This window comes from Cupressus sempervirens, chromosome 2 (assembly GCF_028749045.1).
Source record: "Cupressus sempervirens isolate cs-2001-9-10 chromosome 2, ASM2874904v1, whole genome shotgun sequence".
NCBI classification, from domain to species: domain Eukaryota; kingdom Viridiplantae; phylum Streptophyta; class Pinopsida; order Cupressales; family Cupressaceae; genus Cupressus; species Cupressus sempervirens.
In genome coordinates this window covers 253,053,301-253,066,996 of record NC_143119.1, presented here as the reverse complement: position 1 = coordinate 253,066,996, position 13,696 = coordinate 253,053,301, and positions in this window count along the sequence as shown.

Genomic DNA, 13,696 nt, shown 5'->3' with positions numbered 1-13,696 from the left:
AGATTCTTCATCTTCTGATTAGCTCAATCAAAATAAGACCTTTAGTTTAAAAATTCCACCAGCATTTCCATATACAAGTAAGAATTAGAATTTGCATTATAATTGCATATACATTAAATTAAGCTTGTCAAATCTCTCTCTGAAAATAACAGATAAATTTTGCAAAGCTCGCAATTCCACTGAATTTTCGCTTCACATTTCATCTGACATTTTTTCTATTTCTAACACCTAATTTATGTCAAGCTTGGCACCAATTGATTTTGTGTAGCTTTTTATGGTCACTGCCTCGTGAAACACCAATTTGGGGGAGAGACCCCGTCTGCAAGAGTCCACAAGGGGATATTTCATTTATCTATTGTTCACCATATTGTACAACCTTAACCGAATCTAGAATCAAACTAGAGATATGCAATAAAGAGGGCATGCATATTCCTGCACTGCTTGATCAACATAGATATTTTTCTTCTTAAGAGAAGTTATGTTACCAAGCTCTCAAAAATATTAATTTAAAGGTTGAGCCAAGTTATTAGAGGATGTCAAAATTAGCCACATGCTTCACATCCAATATACATGCATGGATACATAGGAATAAAAATATAAATGTAAATAATAAAGTTACTAAATAATAGCAATCAAAATGATAGTTATTAGAAGAATTTTTTTTCTATGTTTGGGCAAATATTAAAATCTTTCCTCACAAATAAATACCTGAATGGGAAAATAAATCTGGAACCATATGATTACTTCTTACTCTATCATCTCCAAGAATTCCCTGCTGGAAAGGAAATTTTAATAAGCAAGTCCCTTACAAACAAATTCACTTTCAAATAAATTGCAAATACATACTAGTAAATACATGAATGTAGCAACAATTAAAATGCCCACCTAAGAAAGTCGCCTTTTAGCCTCACCTAGACACCTATCAATTGCAGGAGAATTCTCCACACCATGATTAAAAGAAGGCCATTGAATTTTTTTTTCTAAAGAAAGAGAATCAGACTGAACAATTAGTCCTTGAGTTGGCCTTGTAAGTTTCCTAGGACTCATCTCTTCTTCTGCTCCACGCCATCCACTAGGCACTTGATTTGGAGGTACTGAAATTTGCAATGGTCTAATAGGTATAGGAGGATCAGCTGAATTATGTTTCCCAGTATCTTGGCCATGTTGCAGTATCAAAAGTTGCCTTCTTTTATCAGGATCCAGTTCTGATTCAAGAATTTCACCTTCTTCTCGAATTGGAGAACCTTGAATATTAGATTCTATACTATTAAGGGTTTGAGGTACAAACTATTTAACTGCTAGAATCCCATGGGAATATTCTTGAAAATGTTCGATTGGGGTATTCATACGATATGGTCACACGGGAATAACAAATGGAGGTGCAATAGTAGGTTGTGTTTGATCGAGAAGGTGAGCCATCATTTTAAAACCTTGATGGTCTACCCCGTTAGAGGTAATCTCTGATTGCAAAGGAGAATTAGATTCCTGCAAATATAATAGTAGTAGTCAATGTAGTATAAGTCTTTCAATTTTTTCTGTGATTTAAAAAACACCATCACAAGATTATATAATAACAATAACTTATCCCTAACAGTCACAATGTAGGGTTTAGAGAATTGGACTAAGAAAAAGCATCAATATAATGCCTAATTCACTAGATGATTAGGAATGTGATATTTGCTATGCAGGATTAGAGTCTAGAGAGAACCACTTGTGAATTTTCAATTTAGTTGTCTATAGAATTGATTGTTCATATGGTTCCCTTAATATTGGAGAAACTATCCACTTTATTGCTCTTAGGAATAAAGAACATAATGCTGACATTAAACATGAATACATAAACTAATATGCACTTTTAAGCATTGTTTCAATACAAAATTCCACATTGATTTAGAAGAAACCAAATTTCTCCATAAGGAAGAATATTATTGCAAGTGGAAATTAAGAGGTATTGTTGAAATTAATAGGCATTTGCATAATCCCAATAGAGATGAATGGTGAGGTTCAAGTTATTCCTATCAACCTATTGTAAATGCTCACAAATAAAGTTGTACACATTCATTGGTTTCTTCTTCCTCCCAATTTATTGCAATCTCTTGGCTTTTTTTATGTATTTTTTTTGTACTTATTAATGCACCTGACCTTAAAAACACTGCCTCACGCACTTGTTTTTTCTTGCAATGAACTTTGGCATCAGCAATGTTAAAGATTTTAGCTTTGATAAAAATCTTTATCTCTAATTTTTCTCTATGTATTGAAATTGAGATAATACCTACGGATTATGTTTATAGTTGGATATTTGAGATAATATTATATGAAGTGACATTTGTCATGCATTTGGAAACATCAAGAGACTTGTATTTGGAAATTGAAGAGAACATTGGTTGTGATATGAAGAGTCTCTCAATTATATATATGTGATTGCTTTGTGTGTTGAGATAACGTATCAAGTTGAAAACATTGTACTTGAACATTTTTATATCAATAAAAGATATATTTTCCTAGTGTGATTGGGTCTTTCCCTTCAAGCCGAAGTGTTCTCCTAGAATAAATGTCTTGTGTCTTTTGTACCTTTTTTGTGTTCTTTCTTGTTGTTTATCATTACTTCTAGGCAAAACATTAACAATCAAGGGGAATGAGGCAATTTGTACCAAGATTATTTGGGAATGGAGAGATTTATGGTCCAAGCGTGAATGGGTAATGAAGGTCTAATACAACACACAATGTCTGAATCAACATTGGAATTAATTAGTCTTACAAAATGGTTGATATTAGTTCGCCATGTTGATTGTGTCCTAGGTATAGTTGGTTCTGGTATAAGTCTATAAAGATAATACATAAGATAAAGCAACTTAAGATGTGTCAAGCAGCTACTTTGTCAAGGCTCAATATGCCCTATGGATGTCCCTATCTAACTATATATCTTTTAATTGCATATAATAACTAATTTATGTGCTTTTTCATGACTATGTTTGACTCATATAATTGTGATCTCTCTAGCACTATGATGTCGTTTAATATGTCTTACTAAAGCTTGTAAATTTTGTTCTTTATTCCATGTCATGTAATATGTCTTTCCTTGTCTCTTATATGTTTTGAAATTGTTGTTAGGCCTTGTAGCTTGTATAATTTGATTTCTGGAGAGATTCTATAGCTAACAAGAAGGCCATTGCATGAGTTATAGCCGTGCGCTCGGGTATGAAAATTGTATATTTTAACTAGACTTTTAGCTTATATGTTTTGAAATTGCTTTTAGTGGCTTAATGTTGTAAGGTCTCTTGAAATAAGACCTTAAGGCAGTTGGTCAAAGTTTTACAAATAATCTTATCCATAAATTTGCCTAGAGCAATTGACTGAATGTTATAAAAGGTGATTGGGTTAAATATCTTAGGAATAAAGTCAAAGAAAGTATTTTTAAAATATTAAAGTATTTAGCTAGGTCTAAGAAGATTTGTGTACTTTTGATAGTTTTGCTTAGTTTGTGAAAGTTGTAGACCGAAATTTTCATAGCTTGATTTTTGCTTCTTGCGAAGAATGATCATGTCAGATAATATAAGTGAAGAACAAAATAAGGAGACAATCACTAGATTTTGGTCTAACTTGAAAAGAAAAGGTGATGGAAAATGTTATTGTCCTTGCAAAATTTGCAAGGGCTTAAACCGTAGAAGATTGGTAATCAAAATAGTTAAGAGACATTGTAGGGAGAATGGTCACATTGAAGGGGGGCATGACTATCATCCACTGGTAAGTTGTTCATTATATCATTTTAACAATTTATATACAAATGAAATCACTTGATGATGAGTTGATTATCATGGTTTATTTATGTTAATCAATTTTATATAGGTTGATCTCCCTAGGGAAGTACATGATATGAACCACAACAATCCAAAGAATATGGTTTCTGAAGTAGAGGAACATGGAGGTGTGAATATCCAAGGTGAGGATAATGATCCCATGGAAGATGACGATCATGCGCCAGAAAACACAATTGAAGATGATGGTATAAATACATTGATCCATGACACATTTAGTCCAAGCGTATCTAATCATGATGATGATGATAACCTTGATGTACCTCTACTTGAGAAGGCATACGAGACCTTATACAAAGATTCCTAAACAACTTTTCTCTCTGTTGTATTGTTGTTGTTGAACTTGAAGGTTATGAATGGTTTATCCAACATAACAATGTCACGTATGTTAAGGTATGTCATATATGTCTTTATAGTTAACAAAGGGTGAATAATGTACCACTAATATTGTTTATATTAACAACTTATATTTTTTGCTATAGATTGATAGGCAAGTTTCTGTTACCACCATCAAATATTCTACCTCGCTCATATTGAGAATTATCTGTTGTTATGAAAGATATTGGAATGGAGTATGAAGCAATGCATGCTTGTCCCAATGATCATATTATATATTATAAAGAACATGAATTTTCAACACAATGCCCTACATGTTATACGAGTAGATATCAAACAGATCGACTAACAAAAAAGGTGCCTCAAAAGGTTCTTCGTTACATCCATGTTATTCCACGGATGCGACAATTATTCAGGTGTAGTAGCTTGGCTCAATTTATGGATTATCATGCATGCAATAGAAGTTGAGATGACATTATTCAAATCCTTGCGGATGGTTTGACATTTATGCACATGGAGAAAAAGTGGCAACACTTCAAAGAAGAACCTCGTAATCTCAGGCTTTCATTGGCAGCGAACGATGTCAATCCATTTGGAGAGATGAGATCTGTTTACTCAGTGTGGCATGTTTTTGTTATCAACAATAACATTCCTCCATGGATGTCAATAAAGAGTGAGCACATTATGTTGGCAATGATTGTTCCAGGTATCTTATCATTTGATAGTTATTAATTTACATGTACTTACTAATCTTGCAGTAAAACAGTCACAATAATTATGTAATCTTATTGTTCATTCAAGTAGGTAAATATCAAGTAAAAGATATGAATGTATATATTGAACCTCTTATCGATGAGTTGGTGGAGTTATGGAATGGTGTCACTATGTATGACATGTCTAGACCAATACGACAAAGACAATTTCAATTCCATGCAATACTTGCATGGACAATACATGATGCCCCAGGGCTAACACATTTTTTTGGTCTGTTATAGTGAATTCAAGTTGCACACGATAATTCTAATTATAAAAATCAACATATTTAATAATCCAATTATATCATTATCTTGTAGGTCTTCAAACAAAGGGAAAATTTGCATGTCCAGTTTGTGGTCCAAAGATGAAATCTTGTCATTCAAAAAGTTTAGGAAAGTAGGTGTTTGATGAGTGTAGACACTTCCTCCACAGGAATCATAAGTATCGAACTATGGAAAAAATCTTTTCAATGGGAAAGAAGAGACTACATCAAAGCCACGAAGAATGACACCTCACCTATGGAAATTGGAATGTAATAGAATTAATCGTCGAGGTAATGCCATTCCACCTAATGGTTTATGTTTGTAATTTATATATTTCTATTGTAATTTTTGTTTACTAATTGTGTAATTGATGATCGTGAAGGTCGTCAAGGTAGTACTGACAACTTTCCAATGGGACTAAAAAGCTATCCCAAACAATTTAGTAGGTTGCCCTACTACGAGCACTTACAAATTGTGCATTTGTTTGATACTATGCACATTGGAAAGAATATAACAGAGACATTGTGGAAAATATTGGATGGAAGGCGTGACAAAGAAAAAGTTATCAAAATTTGTAATGACATTCATGAATCCAATCATGCATTGAAGAATTTCATTCACTCAAATAGCAATAGAGATCATATTAATATAAATGCCCTTCCTTGGTTATTAATAGAGCAGCAAAGTGATGCCATAAAAGAATTCATATGAAAAATTTGATTTCCCATAGGATTTTCTGTGAACATAAACAATCTCATATCAAAAAAATGTGAATTTGGGTCGGGGCTCAAAATGCATGATTGGCATACTTTCATCAAGGTAAGTTATGTTCTTCTGTATTTACAATATATTCATAAACTACATGTACTATTCATTATGTTATGTTAGAAAATAATGAAATGATTGGTTTATAATTACTGCAGTATGTGTTTCCTCTATCTCTCCCAGAGCACTTCAACAATAACATCAAACAAGTGATATACGATCTTGGAAAATACATGAGGTAAGCAGTAATATCTGTTCAATTTGTTGTATATATTTATTATATTTGCGATTTGTTTTTCTTGCTATGTAATATATTGTATATTATTTTGTAAAGTCTCATATCTATATATTTTTTGTGACTTGAATCTCTTAATGTAGGTGGTTGTCATCTAAAGAAATCCATAAAGAAGATATAAAATATTGGAAGAGAAGGATTCCTCATTTACTGTGTGAAATGCAAAAGTGTCTACCTCCAACTTTTTTCAATGCATAGGAACACTACCTCATACACCTAGTTGAGGAGATTGAATTGTGTGGACCTGTACACACTAGGTCAATGTGGATGGTTGAGAGGCCTTTGAAATCTTTGAAGGCTTTGGTTTGACAAAGAGTACATCCTGAGGGTTCTATGGTAGAGGGATATATCGTATGCTAGACTATGGTGTACATTACTAAATATCTTCCTAAATTTGCATCAAATATCCATGTAGATCACGTTTGGGATCTCGAGCCTTTTAAAAAATTAGAAGGGGAGTACTTGATGGGGAAAGGTACATTGAGGAAAGTGAGAGGTAATAAATTATAAGATGTTATTGTAATAAATTATTTCTTAATCTTTAAAATAAATTGGTTGTAAGTTGTCTATTTTTTTTTTGTACAGGTTCTCGAGAGTGGGATGCACTACATTTGTATATTGCAAACAATCTTGATTGGATGACGGTATGGATTGAATGATGTCCACATTTTGGTCACACATTAACATGGGAAGGTGTATCTTCATTGGTTAAAGAAGCTCATCGTAATGGAGATTCCAATGTTACGCAAAGGGAAATAGATTTAGCACATGGTTCAAGAGATTTCTAGGTACGTACAAATTTATTAATCACCCGTATGTTTATCAAATCATGGTATAATAATTTTGACATGTTTCACATATTATTGTAGGTTAAACACCACAAGGCTATGTTTTGTAATGGTCAAAAATTTTGTGTCAAAGTGTTGGATGACACGAAGAAAACTTGTGATTTAGGAATAACTGTAGTCTTTCAAGTGACTAATATTTCATCTAGAAATTACTTACATCCTTGAGAGTCTAAAAATTGATACTATGGTATTTTGGATGATATACTTGAGTGTGACTTTAGTTCCTTCAAATTAGTACTCTTCGTTGTCAAATGGTACAGGCTACGACTTAATCCAAATGATCCTGATAGAACTGTTATTGAACATGATAATGGATTTACAATGGGTAATACAAGGTCATTTGAGCCAGTTGGGGATGAGCCCTATGTTCTTCCAAGCCAATGTGAGTAGGTATTTTACTCAGAGGTTCCACATAAACTATTTTGGTCATTTATTGTTAGACATGAACCGAGAGGAAGGCCAATAAAGTATAATGCGATGGAAGAAGAAGATATCGAAGAAGTAGAAGATGATGTAGATGGTGATCACGATCGACAGTTATTGGATGATGTTCCTGACACAAATTTTCATGAAGAAGAAGAAAAAGATGATGACAATGATGCTGCTACTGATGATGATGATGAAGATGATGTTGATGTTGATGATGACGAGGACGACAACAATGATGACGTCGACGATGACGATGATGATGAGGATGATGATGATGATGATGATGATGATGATGATGATGATGATGATGATGATGAGGATGATGATGGTGATGATGATGATGACGATGAGGATGCTAACGATGGAATTTAGAGGTATGCCATCAATCCTTAATCTATTTAATATTCATTTCTTGATAGAAATATATTTTTCTTATATATATATGGTTACATAGTTTATTCATTATCTATTTAAAAGCTACAAGTTTCAACTACAAATAGAATACTGCTAATCTAAATTATTTAAATAAAACTATTTAAAACACATATTGATGTGTGAATGTATTGAGCCTTATTTTCTTTCAGGTCAAAAGCATTTGTAACTGTTTAGTTTAGAAAAGGGAATTCATTAAATATCTATAAAAGGGAGTTATACCTAGAATAAAATTCATAGGGAAAACATAATATAAGTGCTTACCCAATTTGTTGGTTAATAATTCTGCCTCTGTAGGTGATGCAGAGACCCTAGGTGGACTTGCAATCATTCATAACAAGAGGGACTTCCATAGTGTTCTCACAACATCAACCAAGCATCTTCATAAGATCCCTCTCCTTGGTCCAAGCCAACTCCATAACCTATCAGAGTGCACACAAAATCCTTATGCCACCTTAGGTTCTACATCTTTGGAGTAATCCCATGAATGTCCCTCAATCCATCCAAGCAATCTAATCAACAAACTATCAAATGCTCACAATGCCTCAATAGGCGCCAAACTTGACTTCACCTTAACTAGGTGTTTCCTCCACCTCCACACACATCAAACAACTTCAAATAGTATGTCCCCAAGGTGACTAAGCCCTCAACTCATCAGCTGATAAAAAAACCTAGTTTTAGCCCTTCACTAGGCCTACTTCCCTAGTAGGCTTATAATGTGAGCCTGATTTAAGTGTTATATTGTGTACCTTTTAATGTTTTTAATTTTTATGTGATGCTTATGATGGATGTGATTATTATTATGATGTGATTATGCTCACGATAATTGAATTACATTTACAGGAAACTGAACCCCTTTTAGGAGCATCCCACACAATCTCATGGATCGACAGGTATAAGTCAATACTCCTTACAGACATTTAATACACTTATCAATAGTAAGATTGATGTCTTCTAAGATCTCTCCCATTTGTAGGTACCAGTGAATAGGTATTTGTAAGAAGTGTCTTCCTCGAGTGAGGGAAATATAGGAATAGAAGAGGAAAGTGAGACATGCAGTTTATCTAGAACAGGGAGATTAACTAGAGGTCAAAGGACTAGAAGGAAATTCAATAAATGCATGAAATTTTTCCTTGCTCAAGGGGGGTCATGTTCTTATGATGATGAGATAGAAGGCAACATCGAGGTGCCCTTGAGGTACCAACATCTACAAAAACATTGGGTACCCAAGGAACTTCTTCCAATAAACACTAATTTTTGTGTTAACAAGAGGATATATCGCATAACACCATCATCATTACATGGTTTGGGCCTATTTTCTATGGATGGCATAAAGGTGTCTTACAAAAAAGTTTCTAAATTGATGGAGTATGTTGGACCATGTTACGATTACAAAAGTTGGATGCATATTGTTCAATATAAAAAAAAGTATGTGCAGGTATGCCCTCTCAAAAAATTATATACAACAGCAAGACAATAATCAAATTAAAAGTGTGGCTATATACATTGATGGAAGGCCAAAAGCAATAGGAAATATTATGATTTTTATAAATAGTACATGACCTCCAGGGGTCAACTATAAAGCAACCCAATTGCATATTTGAGGCGCGTGAGGGAAATCATGTATTCATTTGTGCAATAAAATCAATACATGTAGGGGAAGAGCTTCTTATTGATTACAATTTGAACTACATAGATACAAATGAGGCTACTATCATGGGGGTGGTACATACTATTAAACCAACTTCTAATCAATGACTCCAACATACCATTTAGTTAATAAATTTTTGGCTAACATTTTTATACTTGATCTTTGACACAGGGGCACAATATGGAACAACCACCCGGAGGGGATGCTGGCGATGTTCTCGGCTCATCTACACATGAGCAAGTAAAACTCATTGTAATTGTGCAAACTAGATAGAAGCAAAATGTTATTTTTTTAATGTTATTTTCTTCATTGTTTTGGAGTAATTTTGATAATACTAATACTATTGTTGTCACAGAGGGCTAGTGGTCGGAGGGAGGGAAAGGAACCTGCAGTCCCTGATCAGCAACCCCCCCCCTGAGGAGGACCCTTTCTATATTGGTTTAGCAGAGACCGATGACCTGATTAGTTTGATTAAAAAGTTGCTAAAGAAAATTAGCAGAGAAATTATACGTTTGGCAACCATAAAGCCTACTACTCAGGAAATAAAAGATAGAGGATCTGAATTGTTGCACACCTCTGAAACCTTAAAATTAAGTATTAATGAAATTTTTAATTATAAAAAGAGTTCAATAATGGTTTTCATGTTATGCTATTTTATGGCATTAATTAAAATATGGATATGTTGACTTTATAGAGTTTTTTGCATGATTTCGAGCCCTATTACCATGATGAGGGTGATGCAGGTGGTTCAAGTAGATCGCATGTTCCATTCCCCACTTGTGTATTCCACTGAATATATATAGGAATGATCATAATCATTGACAATACATGCTCAAACAATCCTTTTTTTTAATGCTCTAACAATCTTGTCCATGCTAGTCCATGCATTCTATATTTATGCATGCTCTAACAATTTTATTCATTAGCTTCAAATCAATTGAATCCTATGACGATGCCACCTCCATCTAGGACAACCACAAATCTCTTTTCGACTGCGGAGTCGACAACATGCAGCTTATAGGCATTGATTGTTGCACCATCTACTGGTATACAAATCCCTCTTTTTCTCTCTTATGACATCAACAAATAGTTTTTTTTTTACAACTTTTTAACATCAATTATCATTTGTTCTTTTATACTTCATGACAAAGACTTATGAAACTTATGAAACTTTTTGCAATAGGAGCTACAACATCATTTCCTAGATGTTCGTATGTTCCTAGTACAGGAACGGTGAAGGATGTCATATTGATCGTCAGTGACGATGAAGGCATTCCATTAAAAGTAGCCAATGTTCCAAGTACTTTAAAGTTATTATTATTCTATAGTGATATAATAGTAATTTAGTTGTTGATCACTCTTCATCGACTAATGATCCCATGATTGTTTTGTAGGGAATGATGTTTTTTGGAGAAAACTTGGTGATGAGTGTTTGTGAATATTTGGGCCCACCTTGCGTACCTGGTGGAACATCATATCCTAACTAAAACCCCAAACCAATATTTTGATTTCATATCATTGCTAGAATAGTTTTCCTTTTCATCCATTTCTTGAACTATATTAAAGGTAGTTTCACTTCATTTATGAGTCTAACATGTTTTTTTTACTTAAAAGGTGGAATAACCAAGACAAACTGTTGAAGGATGACCTTATAGAGAGCATGACCCAACTCTTTGGACCTCATGCATTCAAGAGAAACAAGCTCATTGAAAAAGTTGGTTTATGTTTGAAGTATATTAGGGACTAGTACAGAAAAAATTTACGGGATAACCCCAAGTATGAGCATCCGCCCTATGTTCTTGAGGCTGAGTGGCAGGCTCTGATTTTGGATGGAAAGTAAAAAGCTAACAAGAAAAATAATATTACACCAGTGGAGAGTACAACAAGGTATGTGATACTATTGAGAATCTAATTATGTACTAATTAACTTCTATATTTATACTATCTAATATATTCATTAAATTAATGTTTCTTTTATTGCTAATGACTTCTTTTGATTTGGGACTGCTCAATGAGTGCATTAACTCCTATAGCTGCATGTTAACACTACAATAGCATGCTGCCCTATTGCTATCATCATTGATGCATCAATGCCTTCATTGTATTTTATAAGCTTACTGCTATAGTATTTCCTTAACATATTTCTCAAACTTATATTTAGATTGATCATTATGACTCAAGTAACATTGGTTTGGGTTTATCACAGCATACTTATACCCCTTTGCCTTTGTAAAACAACATGCCTACTTGCTTGCAATGACCATTACTTTCAGACATTATCTCTACTATGTTGTTAGTGTCGATGGCTAGATTATTTTTTCTATAGCACATGACTGCATATGTATTTTAGTTTGATGTTTAATGCCACTATTTGTTGATGGTTCCATGGTCACTGCATCTTTTGCATATTGTCACTGACAGTCATAATTGTACTCTCTCTGTTATGAGTTGTAACATTGATGTCTTATTACCATAATGATTAGTTATTCTTTATTGTTTTAGAGTTGTAAAAGTGATGAGCTATTCTTCATTGTTTTAGAGTTTCAAAGTCCACTATTTTGATGAACTATACTCTATGTCCTTTGTGGCCTTGTACTCCTATTATAACAGTATACCTTTGTCCAAAAGAGAATCAATTTTCCCATTTATATTTTGTTCAATTTTTCTTTGCAAGTTATTGTTTTCTTTGTGGAGATTGAGTTGGGATATATTAGTGATATCAAAGGCTTAAACAAGAAACTCAAGTAATATGGAGAATATCAAAAGCTTTAGTGACATCCAATTGTTGATGGAGAAAATGAAGCACATGTAGGAATAAAGAGGATTAAACCTGAGGTGAAAGTGAAGCAAGAAACTCAAGTAAGAAGAACCTTACCAAGAACAATAGATGAATCATGTACCAATGTGTTCGGAACAAGTGATTGTTTTGAGGAAAAATTATCTCCATTTAAGGATGTTAATATGAGTGTCATAGCTACAATCCAACATGTCCCAAGAACTAGAAAGACTACTTAGACCTCTATAAGGAGTTCTCAACCTGTAGGGAGAAGGTAAACATAGTACATATTCCTACACTATCAATAAGCTTCTAAACTAGATGCATCTTAATAGAGCATGTCCTACTTAGAATTATTCTTCTTAATATGTTGGTTTGTTTAAACTTTACAAGTGGTATAATTTTATTTCTACCAATCCCCCCAAATTTCTTTACTAATCCCTCCCAGGCCTCATTCTTATTTGATCTAGTTGCTGATGGTATCTGGGAGTCCGCCCTCCTCTCCATACCCCACCGCACCTCCTCCCCCCTTGGCTAAGCTAGTTGAAAATCATGTCCTATTAATCTTTGGTTCAACGCTGGGTGTAAGTCTTTCTATCGCTCCTTGCATGCATCTTTTGCTACCCATTCCCCCTTGTGCACTCAGATGGGCTCTTGATATCATCGCCTTATTCATCATAGGAAGTGATTATTTGTGGCTTAACAGTGCAAATCCATCTGCGACATGCTTGCCCACAACCCAAAATCCTTCTGGCACACTTTTTTCTTTCGCCATCCTCCCCTACCTTCCACCCTTGATTGCCACTCCTTGTTTTCCCATGCCTCTACTCTCTATGATATCCCTGGTCAACGACCCACTCATCTTACCTCCCTCACCCATTGCCATCTTTTCACTCCATCTATAGTTTGTGAGGCCATCAAAGTTATAACATGTAGCAGAGCTACTGACAAGGATAGTTTTCAAGAAAATTTTTTAAAGATTGGTATTCTGATTATGTGCCCCATCCTCCCAGTGATCTTCAATAGGGTGGTGTGTACTAGTTTCCATGCTTCTTGGTCGAGGGACGTGATTTACCTGATTCAAAAATCTAGGCTGGCATCGAACCTTGACAACTATAGGACCATCATGATCTGGAATACCTTTTCCAAGCTTTATGCCATAGTTCTGAACATTATTCTTACTCAACAACTTGACAAGCGATAGTGCTGTGCTAGACGACATACAAGATTCCATGCAGATTATTAGGCTATGGATCACATTTAAACCTTGCGAGCTATTGAGGAAGCTCGATACTATATTGCAAAAGTCTACTATTGTTTCGTAGACTTT